The following is a 25,820-nucleotide window of genomic DNA, read 5'->3' as shown; positions in this document are numbered from 1 at the left end:
AGTTATGATGACTTAGACTGTGTTTTATAGTTACTCAGTGCTTGCTTTTGTATACTTTTTCTGTTAGAGAAATTCAAGTTAAAAGAAAAACCCTTAAAAGTATTGGTTGAGGTGGCATTGTATTTTATAGTGTGTGCAAGAAAATATAGAAATTCTTCTTACTCCGTGTATTTTGACAGAGATTAATTTTTTAAAAAAACCCTGAGATCACTACTAAAGCTCTCTATAATATCATAAAATCTGTATGCCGTGTGTATAAGAAAAGTTGTATTGAGTGATTTCTATAGTGTGAGCACAGAAATATTGGAACATAGAAAAGAACCAGGATTACTGTGTCATTATGAGTCTTAATGGGAAGAAAATGACAAAAGTCCATACTATGCAAAGCAATCTACAGATTCAGTGCAATCCCTATCAAGTTACCCATGACATTTTTCACAGAACTAGAACAAATAATCCTAAAATTTAGATGGAATCACAAAAGACCCAGAATTGCCAAAGAAATACTAAAGGAAAGGAATGAAGCTGGAGGAATAACCCTCCCAGACTTCAGACAACACTACAGAGCTATTGGCACAAAAACAGACATATGGATCCAAGGAACAGAATAGAGAACCCAGAAATAAATCCACAGGGTTATGGTCAATTAATCTTTGACAAAGGAGGCAAGAATATACAATGGAGAAAAGACAGTCTCTTCAGCAAATGGTGTTGGGAAAACTGGACAGCAGCATATAGATCAGTGAAGTTAGAACACTCCCTCACACCATACACAAAAATGAACTCAAAATGGCTTAAAGACTTAAATATAAGATAAGGCACTATAAATCTCCTAAAAGAAAACATAGGCAAAATATTTTCAGACATAAATCTTAGCAATGTTCTCCTAGGATAGTCTACCCAGGCAATAGAAATAAAAGCAAAAATAAACAAATAGGACCTAATTAAACTTATAAGCTTTTGCACAGCAAAGGAAACCATAAGCAAAACAAAAAGGCAACCTATGGAATGGGAGAAAATATTTGCAAGTGATGCAACTGACAAAGGCTTAATTTCCAGAATATATAAACAGCTCATACAACTTAATAACACAAGAACAGCCCAATCCAAAAATAATCAGAAGACCTAAACAAGCAATTCTCCAATGAAGACATACAAATGACCAATAGACACATGGAAAAAAATGCTCAATATCGCTTATTATCAGAGAAATGCAATCAAAACTACAATGAGGTATCACCTCACACCAGTCAGAATGGCCATCATTCAAAAGTCCATAAACGATAAATACTGGAGAGGATGTGGAGAAAATGGAGCCCTCCTACACTGTTGGTGGGAAATGTAGTTTGGTGCAGCCATTTGGGAAAATCGTATGGAGATTCCTTAAAAAATTAAAAATAGACTTTCCATATGATCCAGCAATCCCACTCTTGGGCATATATCCACAGGGAACCTTAATTCAAAAAGATACATGCACCCCAATGTTTATAGCAGCATTATATACAATAGCCATGACATGAAAACAACCTAAATGTCTATCAACAGATGACTGGATAAAGAAGATGTGGTATATTTATACAATGGAATACTACTTAGTCATAAAAAGCAATAAAATAATGCCATTTGCAGCAACATGGATGGACCTGGAGATCATCATTCTAAGTGAAGTAAGCCAGAAAGAGAAAGAAAAATACCATCTGATATCACTTATATGTGGACTCTTAAAAAAAAGAAAAGAGAAGACACTAATGAACTTATCTACAAGACAGAAACAGACTCACAGACATAGTAAACAAACTTACGGTTACCGGTGGGAAGGGATAAATTGGGAGTTCGAGATTCGCAGATACTACTATATATAAAATAGATGAACAGCAAGTTTCTACTGTTTAGCACAGGAAACTATATTCAATATCTTGTAGTAACCTATAATAAAAAAGAATAGAACAAATACATGTATTTATATGTATGACTGAAACATTATGCAGTACACCAGAAATTGACACATTGTAAACTGACTATACGTCAAAAAAAAAGAAAAAGAAAATGCCAAAAGTTGTTCTGAGCCACACTCTAACTCGAAGTACCATGCAATCAGGTTTCCTAGGCTGCTTGCCATTATACGTAGATCAGTTCTATATGCCCCCAAAGCATAGCGGGCAGGGAAGGGAAGCCACAGTATTTCATGTGTCCTTAGTATATTGCCAAAAACAGACAAGGTTCAGTTGTGCTCAGTGGCTCTTGAAGTTACAGAACATCATCCTGTTCTAAAGTTCCAGCTGGCAGTGACTTCCCTGTCCTCTCATCTGCTCCCTTGTGTTTATTTAATATTCACGCACATGACAGCAGAGTTAGCAAATTGGCCTGTGCAATCTTGCAATTATTGTTTTCAGAAAAATGCATATGACAATTACTAGATCAACAATTGAATGATTCAGAGCAGTCACTTAATATTAATGGTATGTGTGCATAACTTGAAGAGAGCACAAAGAGGAGTGGTAATAATGTTGCAAGGCCTGAAAATTTGACCTCCAGGAAAGAGTGATAAAGGTGGTTTGTTTGACCTTAGAGACAGGAGGCTGGGGGAGAAATCAGAAGCTTAAGAATTTATGAGTCAGGCTGTAAAGGGAGAGGTTCTATGAGCTGTCAAGAGGGCGACAGAGGGACACAGTGGAAATGGGTTGTAATGACTACAACAGAAGCTGAGGGCAGACCTTCATGGGCTTAACAGGCTCTAGCAGAGTGGTTGCTAACACAGCTTCGGACTTCAGTATTCCTGGACTTAAATTGTGGCTCTGCAGGTTAGAGTAAATCTGATCAGAAAACTGTGGATGGAGGGAAAACGCGGACTGCTGTTTTTGTAATGGTTCAGCAAGGGTTAGAGCTTGAAAGATGAGGGTTAGATTATTTGACTACTTTTGTAGTGGAAGGTTGGAACCACATAATTTTAACCTCTGTTCTTTTTTTGGTATTGATTCTGTTAATTTGTGGGAAAATTCTTTTTTTTTTTCTGATTTAATATCCCTTTTTTTTTTTTTTTCCCAAAACAGCCCCATCTCTGAAATCACACTGTCTGGGTTTGAGTCTTGTGTTTGAATATTTATTAGTTATTCATTCTCTTTAAGTCTCTGATCTCCCACTTATGAAAATAGATATAATAATAGCACTTCCCTTGCATGGTTTCTGAAGTATTAAATGACACCCCTCAGACTGATTGGCACATAGTAAACTCTCATTAAATGTAAGCTCTCTTCATGATTATTCCTGGCTGGTGTACAGCACAACTTCAGCCCTATGAAGAATTCAAAGATGAGTCAGATAATGAACCTGAAAAGTAAGAACTTTTGGAATCAAGTAGGGGAAGTAAGACAGGGATTCAAATGATCATAATAAAGAGGAGTAAATCTGCTTCAAGAAAGATACAGGTAATAATCTGGGCATTTGAAGAAGAGAACTGACTTTAAAGGAGCAAGGAGAATATGGGGGGAGTTTGTGGAGAAGGTGGTATTTGAGCTGAATTTAGAACTATAAGAAGAGTGTGCCCAGTGGGAGATGGGGTGGTGGAAGAATAGTGAGGTTGTGCATTCCTAGCTAAGAGAACAGAGCAAGCCTTCATTGTGCAAGGTTTTCTGATTCTAACGCTGACTCTAAAGATTTTTTTTGACCAATTTTCCGTCTTAAGATGTCCTAACAGTCTGCTAAATTTTCAGCAGTCCATCAGCCTCCCACACTCCAGACTCAAAAGCAGTGATACGTCATTTGTCAAGAAGCAACAACCATTTCAATGAAATACCTCGCCCAGCATCAATACAACCCTCATGTGTCTTCAGTGTTATTCCATGATTGAATTCACTTCCAAGCTTTGTCATTTAATCATCCAGATTGTGCAAGAACAGTAGTTTATTCGTGATTGCTAAAAGAGGAAGAAAAACCTCAAATATTCAAAACAACCTATTTAGACTCTTACCGAGTACAAAATTCGAAGTGCATCTTTTTGGAACTAATGTTCCATTTCACACTTTGATTCAAAATAAAATGCCGACAATCATGAACACCAACAAATTAAAGATGTTAGAAAAGAATGGATTCATTTTCTGAGACACCCAGAATTAACTGAGATTAAAATACTAGAGGGAAACATTCTTGGCAAAATATATCCTTGAGTTTCCTTCAGGCAGTTGGTTTGGAAACTTTTATGTAACTGTAAGGGACTGACTCCCAGGCATAAATTTTTTTTCTCTCTTCCTTCTTCTACATGTAGTTTTTAAAAAGTATACATTTACATAAGTATAAATCTGTGACATTTGTGCATTCCAGCAAAAACCCTATTTGTGTAACATGGGGATTTATATTCTTAACCCAACTAGGATTTATTTTCTGAAACTTCACTAATTTTTAGCCGGTCAGAATTAGGTACAGGGAAGGAAAGATGGAGTCACTTTACTAACTTGACTCAATCAGTTCAGACAGGCTGAGAAACAGAAGCAGGTACAGATTAAAGCAGCCCTCCCTGATTATTATATATAAAATAGTTAGCCAAAAAGGGCCTATAGTATAGCACAGGGAACTATATTCAACATCTTGTAATAACCTATAGTGAAAAAGAATATGAAAAAGAATAGATTAATATATATTTGTGTGTGTTTATATATATATATCTGACTGAATCACTTTATTATATACCTGAAACTAACACAACATTGTAAATCAACTAGACTTCAATTAAAATAATTAACTAATTAATTAATTACAAAATAAAGTAATCCACCCTGGGGAAAATTCACACCCTCAGCTGAGGTGTCCAAATGAATCAGATATGCTTCCCTGACCCACATAGAATCAGCAAACAATTGAACTAAGGTTCTCAGTGAAACTTTGGCCATAAGCAAGGGTGTTCCCCCTTCTTGGGAATGAATTGAAGTTTCTTCAAATTATGGTATCATAAATTACCCAAAATTAAATTTGATGCATCATCACATTTCCTATGACAAAAATCAAATTTACAATTTCATCAGAATGGATTTGAACTGAATCTAATATAATGCAGAATCACCTGATTGGATTATATTTCAACTGAGAATATTATAACACCCTCTCTCCTTCCTACTTTTGAAACACAATTTCACTTTTTGTTTTGTTTTGTTTTTTTTTAGTATAAGAAGAGGTTCAGAGAATTTCTTCAGTAAGATAACGTGCAGATTTTTGAAGCATATAATGTCTTGGGAAACACACTTTGTTGTAAACATGAAGAAATTACTTCTGTGAGGCTGGACTGTGTACTGTGGGAAATGGAGGGTCTAGCTCATCTGTCTGCCATATGAGCTGATAGTGAACAACTGTAGTATACACACGCCTTCATCCACACATTAAAAGTGATAGCTACATCTGAACTCACGGTTTCTAAAGAAAACCACATTGGGAATCATGAGATTGTAGCAGCATTCAGAGGTTTATCTAACTTGGGTGAGGACAAAAGTCTTTCACTGGGGACTTCATTTTATGAAAATATCAATGAATTCTAATTCCTAGGTCATGAGAAATGCCAAGCACTGAGAAAGGAATGCCTCACCTGTGTGTGTCAAACAGGAGACACAACAGTATTCTTCCCCCATCATTCTGGGAAGACAGCATGCACAGTGAAGAGAATATGAACTTCAGAGTCAGAAATAGCTGGGTTTGAACCTCGGGTGTGCTACAAACAAGAATCCTTGTCTTGAGTAAGTTATTTATCTGAGTTCCTTTTTTTTTAGACTTCTAACACAGAAATAACAGTGCATACCTTGAAAGCTAATTGTGGATAATAGATACGATCATCTGGGCATCCAAAATGGTTCTAGACTTCACAAAGCAGTAAGCACTATGGAATCTCACTAATCATAATAATACAGATTTCAGTGTCTCCTGCCCACTCCCTCATAACAGAGGACCGTTTATCCAAGTCTCATCTGGTTACCTCTTGACATTTCCAGAGAGCTCTCCCCAGCAACAGTTAACACCCCAAAGCTTTCCTCATCAGCACACTCTGAGCCTGAAGCCTTTCCTGTGTCAGTGCTGCTTCTGCCCCTCATGATGGCCAACAGATGTGCTAAGAATGGTGGCTTTCAGAGCTGCCCAAGCGGAACCCTCTAAGGTATTTAAGCCACTGGCTTCCCCTGAATCCTCACTGCACTGAAGCCAGAATGAGATCCACTCCGAAGTGAGAAGGGTGTCTGTCTCTCTTACTCTGTGTCACACTATCACCTGAGCCCCCAAAGCTGCCTGTGCCACCCTGGTTTTCAGAGTCACTCACAAAACCAGTGTGTTCACCTTTTGCCTGCAGCATCTCTCTCCATAAGCCTTAGAGTGATGCACCCAGGCCGTAGAGGCCAGCTGTGTGATCTTAAGCAAGTTATTTAATCCTTCTGAACCTCAGTATCCTGCTGTATTAAGTAGGTATTATAATATCTACTTACAGGGTTGTTGTCATAACCAAATGCATTAATGTACTTTTAATGTATACAAAATGCACATAGTAAGCACCACACAAGTGCCAACAAGCTATTAGAACTTTTATTATTCTCTAAATTATTCTACAATGTAGACCCTGGGAACATGAGGACGTTACTGAAAGAGGTTGGATGATGACCAAAGCTATTTAATTGAAATAGTAAAAGGAAATGTGCTTTATACTGCACCCCAAACTGGTACAGTTATCTCTAATCAGAAGATACAGTTCCGAACAATGAAGTATTATGGGAGCATAGAGGGGAAATTAATTTGTTCTGGAGGTGCTTAAAGGAAAAGGGAAAAGATTCATGTTGGAGTTGGTGTTTCCAAAAGACAGGAGAATTAGAGTGACTTTGAAAGGAGGGAAGATGTGAAGGTAAAGGCTGACTGACAGCAAGTCATAACCACAGAAACAGGCATGACTACCAGGCACACTTGAGAACGGTTGAGTCATCCATGGGGAAAAAAGAAGTGGGAGAAAGTGAGAGCCCAGCTCGAGAAGTAAGCTGGGATTGCAGATGGCATTAAATGATGTGCTCCAAAGTTTAGGTTTGTTTCTAAGGGAATGAGGAAGCATCAAAAGCTTTTGTAAATAGAGCCCTTGACCATTTTGATATCTTCAAACAATACTCACTTTCAGACATTATGTTTGAAAAATCTAAAATTACCTTTTATGTTCTAAATTTACATGATTATACCCCATTCAATAAATTACCTTTGTTGTGGTGGTGGTGCTTGCTTTATAATTTATAAGAATGTCAGCATCTTAGCACAGAAATTTTTTTAATTGTATATTTAATTGCATTTTACTCTTATTATTATACAAAGAGAAATATTACCCCAAAAAAGTGCTGACACCAGTAATAACAAGCAAAGATCTCATGAACTTAATAAACTTGAGACAAAGATGGGAATCATTAGTCTAAACACAGAGACTCATTGAACCTAAACCTGTTGACTACATGAGTAATTAGGAAAGAAGGGAACAAAGTAAAAGAACACATATGATATATTAGTTATAAATTTTTAAAGTCTGTGTCTAAAGGGTAAACTGCAATTAGGAATTTGGGATCAATTTTTAGTCCTCCAGGAAGAGAGTTTTTCTTATAATACATAATTCTATTAGTGGCTTGCACATATTTGCCTTTGATAAGTTTTCAAGAGTATTATGTAAGAAAACAGGGGACTGTCTGAAGCTGGTAACTTGGATAGCTACAATATGGGTAAAGGAGGAAGCCTTTGTTAGAGCCCAAATTAAAGATGGTGGGGATCTAAGGCAAAGGCAAAGAGAATGAAGAGATTCTATAGTAGCTGCTCAAACAAAAAGACAAGAAGGCCAGAAGGAAAAGGAACTGGGATGATAGATGTGGTCTAACTCTTTCCAAGATGTTTCATAAGGTTTGCATAAGCTCAAAACTAATACCAGATAAGGACAAACAAGAAGAGAATTATAATTTAAATTTACATGTATTGTACATATACACAATAACGCTAAGAAAATATTGGCAAACCAAAGATAACAGTGCATAAAAAATCTCAACCGTGTCCCAGGAGTAAAAGGATGGTTTCATATTTTTCAAAATTAACATATAGCATTACATTATCAAATTTAAAACAAGAGAGACATCATTATTTCAATTTGTGCAGAAAAGGCCTTTGATTAAATTCAGTGCCTGTTCATACTGTTTACAATAAAAATTTTAGCAAAATTGGTATAGAAGAAAATTTACTTAACCTGGCAAATCAGTCAGGGTCCAATTAGGAGACAGAAACAACACAGCAATTTGAACAGGGAAAGCTTAAAGAATTTTTAACTATAACAAGCTGTTGGAATCAGTGAGGGACTGGTTAGCTAGAGGTAAAGAGAACGCCAGAGAACATGGCAACTATGAGAGGCAGCACCACCCCTATGGCAGAGACCCAGTGCCCAAGGAAGACCCCGTCTCTTCTCTCCCCAGCTCAGATCCAGATTTCCTTAGAGGAAGGAGGGCACAGAAGTTAGTGTAGTGTCATACCAGTGGAACTTGCTGGAAATAGGCCCTCTAGAAACGGCTGAATACGTACTCTAGGATTTTGGGGAAAGCATTCATGGGAAGATGTCTTGTTGGAAGAACTATGCAATGAAATGATACAAAGGGATGTCAGTGGAAGCTGTTAGGCACTGGCTGCTCCTGACCTCCATGCACAGCAGGAGCATCATGCTGCAGAAGTAGCTTGTGCTGCAGGAGCTGGACATTGGGGAGCTGCATGTGCCATAGGAGCCTGGTGTTGGAGAAGCTGCCTGTTCTGTAGAATCCAGACCTTGGAAAAGCTGCTGTGCTTCAAGGGCCAGATACTGGGAGAGCCACCTGTACGGTAGGAGACAGGCACTGGAGAATCTCTGCGAGCTGCAGGAACATGCCCAGTGAGCACACTGCAACCAGGAAAGATAACCCTTTCCTTCTGCAATGTCTCCCTACTGCTCTCTACTGCCAAAGTTTAACGTCATGCCAGCTGTCAAAGGAAAAACATTTAAAGGGCCCATCTCCATTTTCAAAGAGCAGGCAAGAAAGTATATATTTGGAGCCAAGAGGAAATAAGTTGACAACTGGCACAATTACCGATGGAAATCTAACAAGAATATACAACTTTTGTAATTTATTTTAATTAAAGCATTTGTTTTACAATCAAGAACAGAACAAGGATTCTAGCTATTACTGCTTCTATTCAACATTCAAATGGAAGCTCTAGCCAGTGAAATACTCATAGAAAATGGAACGAAAAATATCAACGTTGTAATCAAGGGAAAGAAGATGCTAATATAGCATGAGAAACGTAAAGAGAATATAGTAACTAATTAGGAAATTAGAATTTATAGGGATTTTAACCTAGGCTGCCAGACTAACAGCTCATATTTTTAATTGTTTTCATATGTTGTCCTTTAAATAATTTTCAAAGGCAACTGGTGCTTTAAATATTTGTCTTTGGCACATTTTCAGACTCCATGCTACTAAGATTGGAGAAAATACTTGAATGTTCCCCTACAGACATGGAAGTTAAACCTCTGTTAGTACACAAACACATATATACAAATGCCCACACACATGCAGATGGATGCAGAAAGGAAAGAACTGGGAAAACAGATTAATTACATTACCCATGGGACCACAGCCTGATTCTCATTTCATCTGGGTATCTGGCACAGAGCTTATTTTTACGGCTGAAATTCAATATGAAACTTTAACATTCAGTGAATATTCATTCAGAATGTGCCATGGGTCAGTCAGTCTTTTAAGATGCCCTGAAAACAACAGTGAAAAGACAGGCAAAGTCCTTGCTCTCTTCAGCTCACATTCACTTTGGAGAAGCACTGTGAGGAAAGTAAAGCAGAATGATCCTCTCAGAGTGTCTTGGTGAGCTTTGCAGAAGTCCTTCTTCCAACTCATCAGTCTCCTAAGTTTAAGTATTGGTTACAAAGCTAAATTTGATAAAGCAGCCCTTGCCCAAATGCTCTAGCCCATCACTTTCAGGACTATGTAATGCCTCATGAGCTCTTGAATATGCATACCTTTGAAGCTCAGCTCACTGCTTACTGCTGTTCATCAGACCTGTAAAATGGAGATGTTAGGAACAAAGACAGTACATGCCTCAATACATAACAGTGTATAATCTCATAGAGTGGTTGTCAGGATTGAATGAAACACTATGTTTAAAGCACTGAGCACAGTTCCTGAAAGATAGTGTTCAATAATTATTAAAGATAATGACGGCGATGGTTTTTTCCTTTTATTAAAAGCCGTATAACTTGAATCACAAGAAGCCATATAACTTGAACGCTATCAAAAACACGCAGCCAATCCAATGACGCACCTATCCAACAGTTACATCCAACTGGGTGAATGAATTTGTTGATCTGGGTGAAAGAATTTGTTGGTCTACATCCAACTAAGACCTAAAGGGCCCTTCTGTTGAAGAAATCATTAAAGCTAGGGAAATGGAGTTCTATATGTTTCTCACCACTGGGTGTATGCTGGCCAGATTTAGTGGAAACACATTTGTGGGCAAGCTTACATGGAACTGTAGTTTAGATTTACACAAAACTATATATTTTCAAAGCATGTTATGACTATTTACCTCATTACCATGACAAAAAACTCAAAGCTCTTAAGTTAGCTTCGTATGGGAAATAGTTACAGATTGGCTCCAATGAACATATTAAAGGTGATTCTAGAAGTTTTAAGGGAAGGAGAAAAAATTCCCAGAAATCTCTGAATAGTATTTCAACTTTTTGTTACATTGTCGTTTTGTGGTGATCATTTGGGTGAGAAGCATAGTTAAGATTGCAGGAAGTTACTTCACACGTCTTCTGCCCGATAGCAGATACTAGGGAATGGATATTGGTGACAAAATGAAGTTGAAGAGAAAGGAGAGAGAGAGACAGAGAAGGGGAGTGAGGGAGGAATGAAAGAAGGATGAGAGGTAGAGGGAGGGAGATTCTTTCAGTTCATGATAATGATTCGTTTGTTGTCTTCCATTGGAAGCTGTTTCTGAGGCATCATTGTAAATGGAAATCTTTTTCTTTTTTTTCTTTCCATCTCACACTTCTGACTTCCTCTCATTCCCCTTCTTTTACCTGTTTTTTCTGTATCTCTTGATTCTTCTCCAAACTGGGTTTCTTATGTTGGCTGTAACATTTCACTCATTTTCTATTTGCTGATAGAAACGAATGATCTGTGCAAGTGGGCAGAGGAACTGAATGTCGATGTGCTCTCTTCTCCCATGCATTTAATGTAGCCCAACTAAAGCACAGAAGGAGGAATTAAGTACATTGTCTTAAAAGTTCTTTCTTGATGGAAGGATTTGGATGGAAGTGATTTTTCCATTTTTAATCTTCAGAAAGAGGTTATGGTCATATATTCCCCAATAGCACCTTAATGATATCTCTAGCCCTAGGCAATATTATATATAAAATATAGAATCAGAATTGTGGCAGTGGGCCTAATCATTTTGCCTGTCCATGAGTTCTTTGACTACCTAATCCCACCTTGATTTCTGTTCAAGGAGTAATCTCTCCCCCATTGTGTGCAGTCTTGGTGGGAAGTAGCTTCTGTTTCCTGTTGCAGAGTCATGGGAATCAGATAACCCCTCTCTTTGGCCCACTGCATGCAGTGGCTGGAATGTCATCTTGGCCAAGCCAATGGGATGCTCTCCCTGGACCTAAGTAAATGATGCAGGGATGTGAGTCATGGTCAGAGGTTATTCTTTACCACTGTAGTGGTAACAGGCTTCCCAAATTCCTGATTTATGCCATTCCATCTGTGAGCCCCAGATGTCATCCAAGTAAACCCTTTGTGCTTAAAATTGCCAGGGTAGATTTTGATGCTTACAGTCAAAGACTGAATTTTACAATTGCACGTTGGAGGAGCTCTTGAAAATTCTGTCTTAGGAAAAGATGTAAACAAGGTGAGAGTGGTCACCTGGAAAACAGGATTCAGAAAAACTAACCTGTTGAGGTACAGCCTTCACTATTCCGGAAAGACTGACAGTCGGCCTGGAGCACAGAGCAGCAGAGGGCAGTTCAGACATCAGCTGTGCGGACTGGGCTCGCTGCTTTGGAGAAAGGAAATCACACTGCACAGGGAAGAATCAATTCTCAAAAAAAAGGGGGGGGGGCTTTAAAATGTGAAGCAAAGGATGTAGGATATAATAAAGGATTTTTGAGTTCCCTAAGCCTGGCTTTTGAGGACCAAAATTCAAATCATGGTATGTAACCAATAGAGTTGAAAAAAATGCATGTAACATAAGAGCCAGTTTTTCTACCCTAAAACCATGAAAAAAAAAAAAAAGTTCGGGCTAAAGCAGCAGAAGAGCCTGAGAAGAGGGCAGTGGGGACTCGGATTGGGTATGTTCTGAAGGAGCGCCTCATCCCATTTTCTCTGTACTGTCCCCCTTCCAAAAGAGGTGTAGAGGATCAGAAAGCAGGTTTTATGTGTGTAGCCTCTGAGTGAGCCTAAGGAGGCAGGAAACCTTCTTGTGATCCTCACCCCCAGGGTGGTTCGCAGGGGAAGAGTAGACACAGGGCCACACTGTCCAGGTAGAGGGGCTGGATGTACCCTACCACCACCACCAAGTTTTGATGGTACTGGAGAGAATCAGAAAGTTTCACTGGTCCACAGAAAGGTCCCGAAGAGTCCCAGAGAGGGTGAATTCCTCTGAGGATCCAAGAGGATGCTGTGTGCATGGACCAGTGCCTGCACACCAGATGGGAACTTGCCTTCTCCATAGATACAGTGGAGACAGATGCCAAAACATAAAAAAAGAATGGAGATGAAATATATTCTGGTGCATGTCAGAGCAGACACATGAGGATCTTGGACCATAATCCTGGTCCCCCAAACCCAACCTCACAAAGACACGGTGCTACATAGGCCCACTGGCATCCAAATCATTTCAGCTGGAAAGAGGAATGAAGTAAAGGGGGAAATTGCTCATTTGATTGAGTTTACTGGTATTGATAAGATTATATTTTCTGCCATCAGGGAGAATGGCAGCTCAAGAGAGGATATATTTTAAATTATAGAAAAGTTTTTAAAAATATATATTTTTGGATGGACAAATTATGGATCAAAATTATTATGCCTAATAAATATAACCAAGAGCATATAATTTACCCTTCAAATATCCGATAGAGATCTTTTGCACTTACCTGCCAGAATTCACTTCTTTATTCTGCTAGGAGCACTTAACATTTTTCTTTGGGAAATTTCCATTCTGTGCATGTTGCGCCTGTGAGACTGACCCCACCCTGTGACTCTAGGGTTGGCAAGTCACCCAGGCACGGCAGATTGGTGGCAAAGCGACTGCTTCCAAAATGAGTTGTTGTCATGAGACAATCCAAAACTAGGAGTTATCTTGAGGTATTTTCACTATAACTGTTGGAAAACAAATGCTGGTGTGGAAATTCTGGTGGCTGTCCTTGCCATGGGAAGGTAAAAGCCTGTCTGGGAGTGGAACCAAAATAGAGAAAGTAAAGAGATGGTGAAACAAAAGCTGTCCCGAAGTCCTTACTGAAGGTCTAGGTCTAGTTCTGCCTGGATCAGAACTAGAATATGTCTTGAGTAGGTGCAGCGAGATTTTTTTCTTTTTTGTTTTTTCCTATTCTTTAAGTAAAATGTATTGACTTGTAACCAAAGGAGTCATAATAGAAATGTATTCTCTTTAAAATTAAAAACAAAACCTCTACTCCTTAGCAAGCCCTACCAGCTCCTAATCATCAGCTCCTCGTCTGACTCTGCAACCTCATACCGTCCCCTTCCCCTCCAGCAAAGCTCCACTCTCACTAGACTGTTCTCCCTCAGCTTTCTAGCTCTCCTCTCTGGGCTTCAAATGCAAATATTAACTATTTAAGAGAGCTTTTCTGACCAATACCTGCTCCCTATCTCTCTACCTCAGATCTTCTCATTTCATCACTTACTTTGAACTTTATTGTCTTCACAGAAGTTTTCAGTATCTGCAATAATCTTGTCTATTTAATTGTTTACTTTTTCATTGTCTGCCTTCTCCAACCAGAACGTAAGCCCTGTGAGGGCAGGTACCTTCTCAGTCTTGAGCAACTCATGGTGCCAGACATCCAGTAGGCACCTAGTAAGTACTGCCAGAACAAATCAATGAATTTCGCTTTTATATTCAGCAATGATCTAGTGTTTACTATACAATGTCAGGCACCATCCTAAACGTTTTCTAATTAATACCATTTCTAATTCTCATAGCAATCCTGTGAGGTTAGAATTGGTATTACCTCACTTTAACTGATTGCGAAGCTGAGTCACAGTGGTTAAGCCATATGCCCAACGGGGAGCACCAAGGAAGAGTCACATCCAGCAGCTGGCTCCTGATCTCCTTTCTCTCGTCCTCTGTGCCGTGCCTCTGGAATGATTTACTGAATGATTTGATGAGCAAGTTGGCTACTAAGAAACTGATCATCTCCAGGTGGGCTGAGAATGCCCAGTTCTGATGCTAAGCAGCAAGCATTGACCACGGAATCCATAGCTCAGCCCAGATACTAGTGCTAAGAGGTCCAGCCAGTGGCTGCAGGAGCTCCTCTCTCATTTACTGCTGCTGCACAACGCAAGCTTGGAAGAGTTGTTAATTGGCAGTGGTGGGTTATGAGTGCTCGTAAAGTATTTAACATCTATTTAATATGGTTGTGTAACTTTGGTCAGTTGAAAATATACCAATTAGTTCACTCATGGGGAAAGACTTCTAGGGCTGTCAATGAAAGGAGACCTCAAAGGCATGTTTTTACCATTCTTTATAAAGCAGCCATGCCATTTTACAAAGTTTGATCAACCGCTTTACTCCTGTTGAATTTTTGCAGTGTACGCCAAACCCTACTCCTGCATTTCCTTTAGTAAATTTACAATCTATGGTCCAACACTACTAATCACCTGGAAATAAGATGAATCATAGTAAAAAGGATATTCCTCGTTTAATCTTCAAAGCCATTTTTATGTTATCCAACATTTTAAAAAGCTGTAGGTATATTCATTTCTCTCCATTGACAACATTAGTCTTCCCTTAGTACAGACAACTTTTTTTCTTTTGTCCTTCTTTGGGTAAAACTTAGCCCTACAGAAACAAGTTGCAGCTGTTCATATTTTTTATGCTGATAGGAAGCCATCAGACATTTCAACTATTCCATTTTGTTTAAAAGTAAGTTAACAGTTCAGTTCACTCTTAAGAAGGCACCGATGAAGAAATTGTACAGGAATGTGTTTGTGGCCAACTGAATGTTTGTGATTAAAACTACTTGTGAAAGCAACACTGCTAGACTTGAAAAGAGTTATACAGTCCTGCCTGGGAGAAGTTCATTGAGGGAGAACCCACTAATGCTTGAAGTGGTAGCTTTTGACCTCTGGCACTGGTGAATACCAACCAAGTGATGCTCAGACTTCACTTCGTAATGACTAGCCCTTATATAACGTCCTTTCCTTCATAACTCCACGAAGTCTCCGATGTTTAAAATTACAGAGAGCTGACATAACGGGATACGTTTTGGTAACCAGCCCCCTAAATACCGACCACTCTCTCCTCCTATCTCCATTCCTAACCCCAAATTACACTGATTTCCTTTTCTGGAAAATTGAAAAGTGTTAGGAAAATCAGTATTTTGTAGACTTTCTCTATCTCAGAGTTCCCACTAGCAAATCATCTTACCTAATCTTACGAATTAGGGGCTAAACGGATTAGAGTCAGCACCCAGCTGAGGGAAGTCTATTAGACAGTAACCTCACCACTTAATAGCTGTCTAATTTAAGGTGAGTAACAAAAGTTTTCTAAATATCAGCTTATTCATCCGGGGATAACATTGCCCACTTCATAAAATGTAGGGGCATTCAAGAAAATAATCTGTGTCTAATACCAAGTCTCTATTAATTCATCAACAAAAAACCCTAATAGTTACAGGAAATATTAAAAGCTTAGCTTACAATCAAACATATTTGGCTCCAGTTACCACCAGCTGGTAAGGGTTAGAACAAATTCAAATTAACTTAAGGAAAGAAATAATTAACTAATAATAATTCAAAATAATACTGGGGAGTTTCTTAGAACCCCGGGACAGGAGTGCCGCTGGGTCTCAGGAAGAATTAGAAGAGGAATTCCACAACCAGCAGGAATCTCTCTGTCTTTTCACATTCCTGAATATCCACTTGAGCCTTCTCCCTTCCTTTTTATTTTCTCCCCTTTTCTTGATCACAGAGTGGAAGTCATGACCATAAACATATTCCAAGGGTTGCAAGGTCAGCCATTCAAGAGGGAGAAATTGCTAATGCCGTATCCAAATTTCTGAGGAAATGGTTACTAGTCTACTTTGGCTCATGAACCCACTCCTGGTCTAGTAACTGAAGCCAGGTGGCTCCTTGCTATAATCATGTCGCTGGATGGGGTTAATGGTAGGAAGGAACACCTTAGTTTCTAGGAAAGGGCTTTCACAGGTAGCCATGTAAATCGCCAGCTTTCTCCAACTGTCCAGCTTTCTTCTTATGTTAGACAGCATACACTTGAGAGGAAGAGCTACCTTCTCCCTGAGTCATTTTTTCCTTCCAGTTTTATTGAGATATAACTGATACACAGCACTGTTTGTCAGTGCTATACGTTTAAGGTGTACAGCATAATGATTTGACATACATACATCATGAAATGATTATTGCAATAAATTTAGTGAGCAGCCATCGTGTTACATAGATATAAAATTAAGGAAATAGAAAAAAATATTTTTTCCTTTTGATGATAACTCAGGATTTACTCTTAACAACTTTCATTCATAACATACAGCAGTGGTAATTATATTTGTCATGTTGTGCATTGCATCCTTAGTAAGTTATTTATAACTGGAAGTTTGTACCTTTAGAACATCTTCATCGAATCCCCACCCCACTTTGGTAACCACAGATGTAGTCTCTTTTTTTAATTGTCTTTTGAAGTTTAATTGACCTACAACACTGTCTTAATTTCTGGTACACAACATAGTGATTCTCTATTTCTATATATTTCAAAATGATCACCATGATAAGTCTAGTTAAGATCTGACACCATACTTAGATACCCATAGTAATTGACTATATTCCTCACACTGTACATTTCATACTTGTGACTCATTTATTTCACAATTGGAAGTTTGTACCACTTAATCTCCCCCGCTTCTTTTCTCTCCTCATCCCATTCTGGCAACCACCTGTTTGCTCTCTGTATCTAAAACTCTTTTTGTTTTGTTGTGTATTGTTATGTTTGCTCATTTGTTTTGTTTTGTTTTGTTTTGTTTTCAGATTCCACATATAAGTGGAGTCATACAGTATTTGTCTTTCTCGGTATGAATTATTTCACTTAGCTTGATACCCTGTAGGTCCATCCATGTTGTTGCAATTGCAAGATTCCATGCTTTTGATGGCTGAGTAATATGCCATTGTATGTATATACCACATCTTCTTTATTCATGCATCTGCTAATGGGCACTTAGGTTCGTTTCATATCTTGGCTATTGTAAATAATAGTGCAGTGAACACAAGGGTGCATTATCTTTTCTTATTAGTGTTTTAATTTTCTTCAGATAATACACAGAGTGGAATTGCTGGATTATATGGTAATTCTGTTTTTAATTTTTTGAGGAAACTCCATACTGTTTTATGTAGCAGTGGCACCAATTTACATTTCCAGTAACAGTGTGCTCAGGTTCCCTTTTCTCCACATCCTCTCCAACATTTGTTATTTCTTCTCCTTTCAGTATGGTGGTTTGTGATATGTGTAAAGTGATATCTCATTGTGGTTTTGATTTGCAATTCCCTGATGATTAGTGATGTTGAGCAACTTTTCATGTTTCTGTTGACCATCCATGTGTCTTCTTCAGAAGAATGTCTGTTCGGGTCCTCTGCTCATTTTTCAATCAGGTTGTTTGGGGTTTTTTTTTTTTTCCTATTTTTAAAATTGAATTATAGTCAGTTTACAATGTTGTTTCAATTTCAGGTGTACAGCATAATGTTTCAGTCATATTTTAAAATACTGAGTTGTATGTGTTCTTTGTATATTTTGGATATTAACCCCTTATGAGATATATCATTTGCAAATAACTTCTCTCCATCAATAGGTAGCCTTTTCATTTTGTTGATAGTTTCATTCATTAGGCAAAAGCTTTTTAGTTTGATGCAGTCTAGTTAGTTTATTTTTGCTTTTGTTTCCCTTGCCTGAGGAGACCAATCCAAAAAAATATTACTAAGAGCTTACTGCCTATTTTTAATTCTAGAAGTTTTATGGATTTAAGTCTTACATTTAAGCCTTTAATCCATTTTGAATTTATTTTTATGTATGGTGTGAAAGTAGTCCAGTTTGATTCTTTTGCATGTAGTAGTCCAGTTTTCTAACACCATTTCATTGAAAAGACTGTCTTTTCCCAATTGTCTATTCTTGCCTGCTTTGTCATAGATTAATTTCCCATGTATGTGTGGGTTCATTTCTGGGCTCTTTGTTCTGTTCCTTTGATCTGTGTATTTTTTTTTTTGTTGTTGTTCCAGTATTGAACTGTTTTGATTACTATAACTTTATAGTATAGTTTGAAGTCAGGAAATGTGATTGCTCCAAGCTCTGTTCTTCTTTCTCAAGACTGTTTTGGCTATTTGGGATCTTTTGTGTTTCCACACAAATTTTAAAATTACTTGTCCTAGTTCTATGAAAAATGCCCTTCACGTTTTTATAGCGATTGCACTGACTTTGTAGATTGCCCTGGGTAGTATGGGCATTTTAACAATATTTATTCTTTCAATCCATGAACACAGTATACTTTCCATCTCCGTATTTCTGTGATGTTGGTTGTAACTTCTTTTTCATTTCTGATTTTATTGATTTGGGCTCTCTCCCTTTTTTCTTGATGAGTTTGGCTAAACATTTATAAATTTTGGTTATCTTTTCAAAGAACCAGCTTCTAGTTTCATTGATCTTTTCTTTCTTTCTTTCTTTTGTTCTCGATTTCATTTATTTCTCCTCTGATATTTATGATTTCTTTCCTTCTGCTAACTGTGGGATTTGTTTGTTCTTCTTTTTCTAGTTTCTTTATGTAAGGTCAGGTTGTCTATTTGAGACTTTTTTGTTTCTTGAGATAAGCTTCTATTGCTATAAACTTCCCTCTCAGAACTGGCTTTGCTGAGTCCCATAGGTTTTGGATCATTGTGTTTTTGTTTTCCTTTGTCTTTAGGTGTTTTTTGATTTCCTCTTTGATTTCTTCAGGGATCCCTTCATTGTTTAGTACACATTGTTTAGCTTCAGGTGTTTGTGTTTTTTGCAGTTTTTTTTTCCTTATACCTGATATCTAGTCTCATAGTATTGTGGTCAGAACAGATGTTTCATGTGATTTCAGTTTTCTTAAATTTACTGAGGCTTGTTTTGTGTGTTAGCACATGATCTATCCTGGATAACATTCCATGTGCACTTGAAAAGAATGTGTATTCTGCTGTTTTCTGATGGAATGTTCTATATTTATCAATTATATCTATTTGGTCTAATGTGTCATTTAAGGCCAGTGTTTCCTTATTGATTTTCTGTCTACATGATCTGTCCATTGATGTAAATCGGATGTTGAAGTAGTCCCCTACTATTATTCTGTTACTGTTTTCTCCTTTTATGTCCATTAATATTTGCCTTATATATTTAAGTGCTCCTTTGTTGAGTGCATATATATTTACAATTGCTATATCATCTTCTTGGATTGATATCCTTTGATTATTATGAAGTGAACTTTGTCTCTTGTAACAGTCTTTATTTTAAAGTCTATTTTGTGTGATACAGGTATTCGTACTCCAGCTTTCTTTGGATTTCCATTTGTATGAAATACCTTTGTCCATTTCCTCACTTTCAGTGTGTTTGAGTCTTTAGATCTAAAGTGAGTCTTTTGTTGGCAGTACGTATATGGGTGTTGTTGTTGTTGTTGTTGCTGTTGTTGTTGTTGTTTTAATCCATTCAGCCACCCTATGTCTTTTGATTGAAGCATTTAATCCATTTTCATTTAAAGTAATTATTCTTAGATGTGTACTTTATTGCCATTTTGTTGATTGTTTTGAAGTTGTTTTTTTAGTTCTTTTTTGTTCATTTCTTCTTTTGCTCCCTTTCCTTGTGATTTGATGACTATCTTCAGTGTTATGTTTGAATTCCTTTCTCTTTTTTGTATATAGTGTATTATTGTAGCTTTTTGGTTTGTGATTACCATGAGGTTTATATATAGCAATCTCTATATATACATGATTATTTTAATTGGATGTTCTCTTAAGTTTAAACATGTTTTAACAACCCTGCATTTTTTACTACTCCCTCACCATGTTTACTGTTTTTAACATCATATTTAAAATTTTTTCTTGTGTATCCCTTAACTGCTTATTTTGGATATAGATGATATTACTGTTCTTGTCTTTCAACCTTCCTGCTAGATTTGTACATGGTTGATTTACTGCCTTTACTATATATTTGCCTGTAGCAGTGAGATTTTTTTCTTTTGTAATTTTTCTATTTTTAGTTGTGGCTTTTTCTTTTTAACTTAGAGAGATCTCTTTAATATTTCCTATAAAGCTGGTTTGGTGGTGCTGAAGTTTGTGTTTGTCTGTAAAATATTTGACCTCCCCATCAAATCTGAATTAAAGCCTTCCTAGGTAAGTATTCTTGGTTGTAGGTTTTTTTCTCTTCCTCACTTGAAATATGTCATAACACCTCCTTTGGGCTGCAGAGTTTCTAATCAAAAGTCTGTTTTTACCCTTATGGAGTTCCCTTTTATGTAAATTGTTGCTTTTTCCTTGCTGCTTTTAATCTTCAGTTTTTGGTATTTTCATTACAATATGTCTTTGTGTAATGCTCTTTGGGTTGATCCTGTTTGGGACTTTCTGTGCTTCCTAGACCTGGATGAATATTTCCTTTCCTCAGTTAGGGAAGTTTTCAGCTATAATGTCTTCAAATATATTCTCTGCTCTTTTCTCTTTCTTCTCCGTCTGGGATCCCTATAATGTAAATGTTAGTATGTTTGATGGTATCCCAGATGTCTCTTAAACTATTCTCATTTCTTTTCATTCGTTTTCCTTCTTCCAGCTCACAGATCCTTTCCTCTGTATCATCTAATCTACTGTTGATTCCATCTAATGTATTTTTCATGTCAGTTATTGTATTATTCATCTCTATTTGGTTCTTTCTTATACTTTTAACTGTTAAAAAAAACCTCTAACGTCTCATTCTATTCATCCAGTCTTCTCCTGAGTTCTTTCAACAACTTTAAAATAATTACTTTGAACTCCTTGGTAGGTTGCCTGTCTATACTTAGTTCTTCTTTCTATATTTTTCCTTTATTTTAAACATATTACTTTGTTACCTCATTTTGCCTAATAAGCTATTTTTATCTTTATATATCTGGTAGGTTAGTTATCTTTCCCAACCTAGGAAAAGTGGCCTTTTGTGGGAGCCCTCCTATGCATCCCATCAGTGTACTCCCCTCTGGTCAGCAGAGCTACATGCTCCAGAGGTGCCCACTCTTTGGGTACTGTGGGTCCTTCTATTGTAGAAGGCAGTGGCTGACTACTGTGGGTGGTCTGACAGGCATGGCTTGTCCCAGTCTGGTTGATTGTCTGGCCCCACCTTGGGCAGAGGCTGCTGGCTACTGATGGGCAGCACCTAGTCATAAGGCTGCTGCTTCTGGGGTCCCAAGGGGTCACTGGGCTGTTTCTTGCCCACTGGTGGGTGAAGCCAGATTCTGGAGTGAGTGGTTGCAGGGCTGGTGGTCCAGGATCCAGTGTCAGCCTGCTGGTGGACAAGACCAATTCCTGACACAGCTGGCTGTGAGGTTCTGGGTGTCCTAAACTAGTGTCTGCCCACTGGTGAGTAAGACTGAATCCTGGAGCAGCTGGCTGAAGGAAATAAGGGGTCTCAGAGTTAGTGTTGGCCTGCTGGTGGGTGGTGCCAGCACCAGGAGGTCCCAGGGCTAGTACCATCCCACTGGTGTGTGGATCCAGGTCCCAGGGTCTCTGGCTGAAGGACTATTATTTCCTGAAGCTGGTGTCAGATTACTAGTGGATGGGGCCAGATCCCAGGACAGCTGGCTGAGGGACCCAAGGTGTCCCAGAACTGATGTTGGTCTTCTGGTGGGTGGGCTGGGTCCTGACATGGCAGATGCAGGGCTGCAGTGGACCTGGGGCCAGTATCTGCCTGCTGGTGGGTAGGGCTAGGGCCCAGGGGATCCCAGGGCTGGTGCCTGCTCACGAATGAGTGAGTCTGGGTCTTGCTATAGTGCCAGGGGTACTAGAACTGGTGTCAGCCTGCTCATGGGAGGGACCATGACCAAGAGGATCCCAGGACTAGTGCTGGCTCATTGGTGGGTTGAACTGGGTCTCTGTCTGCATGGCCCTGGGGGTCCTGGAGTTGGGGCCTGCTGGTGGGCAGGCCAAAGTCCTGACAGCTGACTATGGGGCCTCCCATGGTTCTGGTGCTAGTGGTTGATGCACTGATGTGTGGGGTCAGGTCCTGGTTCCTTCTTTTTATATTTAATTGTAGAAGGTTTTTTCTGCTAGTTTTCTGGTCTTTATCATCAATAGTTGCTCTGTAAGCAGTTGTAATTTTGATGTGTCTATGGGGGGAGTTGAGCTCTGGGTCTTCCTACTTCACCATCTTTGTCACCCTCCCTTCCCTGAGTCATTTCTTGGGGATCTTGGCTGCCAGTGCTGTTGGTGCCATTCTACTCCCAGGCATGGACCCCTTCTGCTGTATTCATTTTAGTAGCAAAGCAACTGCCCTGATGCAATTGTACAGGTTCTACAACCTACTTATCTGATCCATGTGACTTTATCTCTCTTCTGTATTATAGAACTATATTATAGAATCTCAGTACTTAGAAGTGAACTTAGAAAACAGAAAACACACACACACACACACACACACACACACACACACACAAGTTTTCAATATGAAAAAACTAAAGCCCAGAAAGGTGAAGTCCTTAGTTTTAGCTAATAACATACAGCAAGTTAATAAACCAGGACCAGAAGCCAGGTCTCTGTATTTGAAGGCTAGTCTTCCTAAACTAGATTGGTTATTTCTCAGTCATCAGTCAACACTCGTGATCCAATTATTTCTCCATAAGATGCAGTTGTTTCTGGGTCTAAAGCACTGTTCAGTAAGTGTATCTGCCTTTCTCAACCTACTCTAATTACAATTTTGCTGATTATAGCCAGCTTCAGAAAAAGCAGCTGCTGTACACAGTTGTGAACTTTACTTACCTCTGCCTTAGGGGCAGCAAAGTACACCTGAAAGGGACTGAAGTTGTAGATTGTAATAATCATCTTTGTTATTCATTTTTTCTTTCATACTTTCCTTGCTACTAGTGCACATATTAAGAAGTTAAGTATCCCATTAGTGACACTTTTGAAAGATATATACAGGTGAGAACAGGAAAAATGTGTAATAGTGAAGAGTTTGGATGATTTTCTGAGATTTATATGAATGTACCTGTGCCTTGGAGGTAATCTGCCTTTATTTGCCCATGTCAAGAGCGAAAGGGATCACTGGTTCCTGAAAAAAACAATTGAAAACTTGTTAGAGAGGGCTTGATGGAAAAGTCTTTCATCTACTTTTTTGTGATTCTCTAAATAAACCCAAATATTATGTATTTGGAAAAGTAAGGATTACTCTATGATTACTGCCTGATGTCACATATTCCCAAGACTATGTCATGATGTACTGGGCTTCATGACTATTTGTTTATATTTTATATACACTCCCTTATTGTGATAATATCTATATACATTTCTTCCTTTCACATAGTGTTCACATCTGTTGGTTTGGGATTCTCTGAATAGTACTCTAATCTTTTACAAGCCATTCTTTCTCTACTCCGGTCCATATGGTTCTATAGAAGATGTTTCCACCCTTAGATCCAAGAGATGGCATATAACCAAGATATGGCCAGTTAGATCACTGAAGTCACTTGGCCATGGTGATGGGCTCAAGAATAAGCATGTGTCCCAATCAGAGCCTGTGAGATTCTATTTTAAGTCATTTATTGGAACCATTGGGCAGAATGCTGAGAAGATAAATGGTAAGTTGAAGATGGTGATAACCACCAGGAAAAGGAAGTCTTTCTGAGATGTGAGCCAACACAGAAGGAAGCAAAACTGAAAGTTAGAGTAAAATGGAGTTCAATTGATATTGAGTCCCTGGATAACCACACATAAAGTTTTATTTTATTTTTAAGCTTGAGACAGTTTCAGTTATTTCTGTCTGTCACTTGCATTGGGAAGAATCCTGACCGATGCCATGTAAAAACTTCTTTTACAAGTCTGCATCTCATATAACACTCTTGATGTATCCATCCTGCTTTTAGAGAAGTGGAACTCATTGAAAAGTATAATTGGAAACAGTGCAAGATCCCAAAGTGGAGGATGTCATGTTTTCCAAAATGAAGAGAAAACACTGCTAATTAATAATAATGGGTTGGTATCAGAATTTAATTTTTTTAAAAGTAAACGTTAGTAATCAAGATGAGATCTAAGCACACCTTAACTAATGAAGGTGGAGAGGGAGAAATGCACAGTGTAGATGCTTAAGAGGAAAAACATCAGCCCTTAGTGATAATAATATTTACACTTGGGTTTTGTGATTTTGGGTGATAGGTACATGATTCGGTGCATTTGGAAACTGAGGAGTTGGGGGGCAATTTTGAAAGGAAAATTCACTGTTCTATCGTTGCTGAGTTTCCTTAATTTGGCACCAAGACAGTTTAAGAACTCTGGGAACTGGATCATAGGTGGATAAGCCCCTGTGTATATCATGTATGCAACGAAGACAGTTTAATGAGAGTAGGAGGAACTCATAACATCACGGCCTATAGACAGAACACAAAGCTCAGGCCGGATGGTAGGAGCCCCCAGAAATTGTGAAGAGAACAGGATAGAGCTTGCCATGTAAAATCTTAATAGGTGGGGAGGTAAGCTGGAGAAGGATTTACTTTTCTGTTTTACCCACATAATGAGGCTAAGGAAGATCAGCCAAAAGTAATGGTCTAGCCCACAGCCTTTGTTTTTAAGAGGCTTCTCACATTATGACATAAATTAAGAGAAAGAAAATCAGAATTCTTGAGTTTTATTTTAATGTGAATTTAGCCATCATATCAGTCAACTTTTTTTTTTTATAATCCCATTTTTGTTTGTTTGTTTTAAAAAATAATGTGGCACTTGCGACAACATGGATGGACTGGGAGGGCATTGTGCTACATGAAATAAGTCAGACAGAGAAAGATAAATATTGTATGATCTCACTTGTATGTGGAATCTAAAAGAAAACAAACAAAAAATATAATGTGGCAGATTAAAATCCTCAGATAGGCACTCAATGCAAAATATGATACCAAACAAAACATGACGATTGTTTTCTTCTTGTACAATACCACATGGTGAGTGTAGTTAACAATACTGTATTGTAGACTTGACATCTTCTGAGAGGGTGAATCTTACATGTTCTTAGGAGAAAGAAAGAGACAGAAAGGAAAGGAATGAAGGAAAGAAGGAAATGATAACTGTGTGAGGTGCTAGATATGTTAATTAGTTTGAATGTGGTGATAATTTCATAAAACATACATATATCAAAACATCGAGTTGCATACCTTAAATAAGTACAATTCCTGCTTGTCCATTATGCCTCAATAAAACTTAAAAATGCCATGTTTCTGAACAACTAGATTCATGGTGGAAAAACCCTTCTTAAAGTTTTTAAAATTAATGTTAGTTTAATAATATCTTATGATTTATACTATACGGCATTGCCAAAGTTTCATGATACTGGTATCT

General features: G+C 38.2%; 1 long non-coding RNA gene across 5 annotated transcripts in view; it reads right to left on the bottom strand.

Annotated features, from left to right (window-relative positions):
- The window catches only part of LOC105069652 (uncharacterized), a 56,840-nt gene that overhangs the window by 10,727 nt on the left and 20,293 nt on the right, over nt 1-25,820 (bottom strand). For 4 of the 5 annotated variants that reach the window (XR_012502152.1, XR_012502156.1, XR_012502153.1 and 1 more), the window contains exons 2-6: nt 23,485-23,547; nt 13,172-13,466; nt 11,971-12,072; nt 10,034-10,073; nt 1,803-1,926 (exon numbers count right to left, since the gene is read on the bottom strand). This is a non-coding gene — a long non-coding RNA (uncharacterized LOC105069652). Of the gene's footprint in view, nt 1-1,802; nt 1,927-10,033; nt 10,074-11,970; nt 12,076-13,171; nt 13,467-23,484; nt 23,548-25,820 lie in introns of all 5 variants that reach the window. The other variant, XR_012502154.1, reaches the window with a different exon arrangement.

The sequence above is a fragment of the Camelus bactrianus genome, chromosome 25 (genome assembly GCF_048773025.1).
Source record: "Camelus bactrianus isolate YW-2024 breed Bactrian camel chromosome 25, ASM4877302v1, whole genome shotgun sequence".
Lineage (NCBI taxonomy): Eukaryota > Metazoa > Chordata > Mammalia > Artiodactyla > Camelidae > Camelus > Camelus bactrianus.
This window is presented reverse-complemented; position numbering and strand designations above follow the sequence as displayed.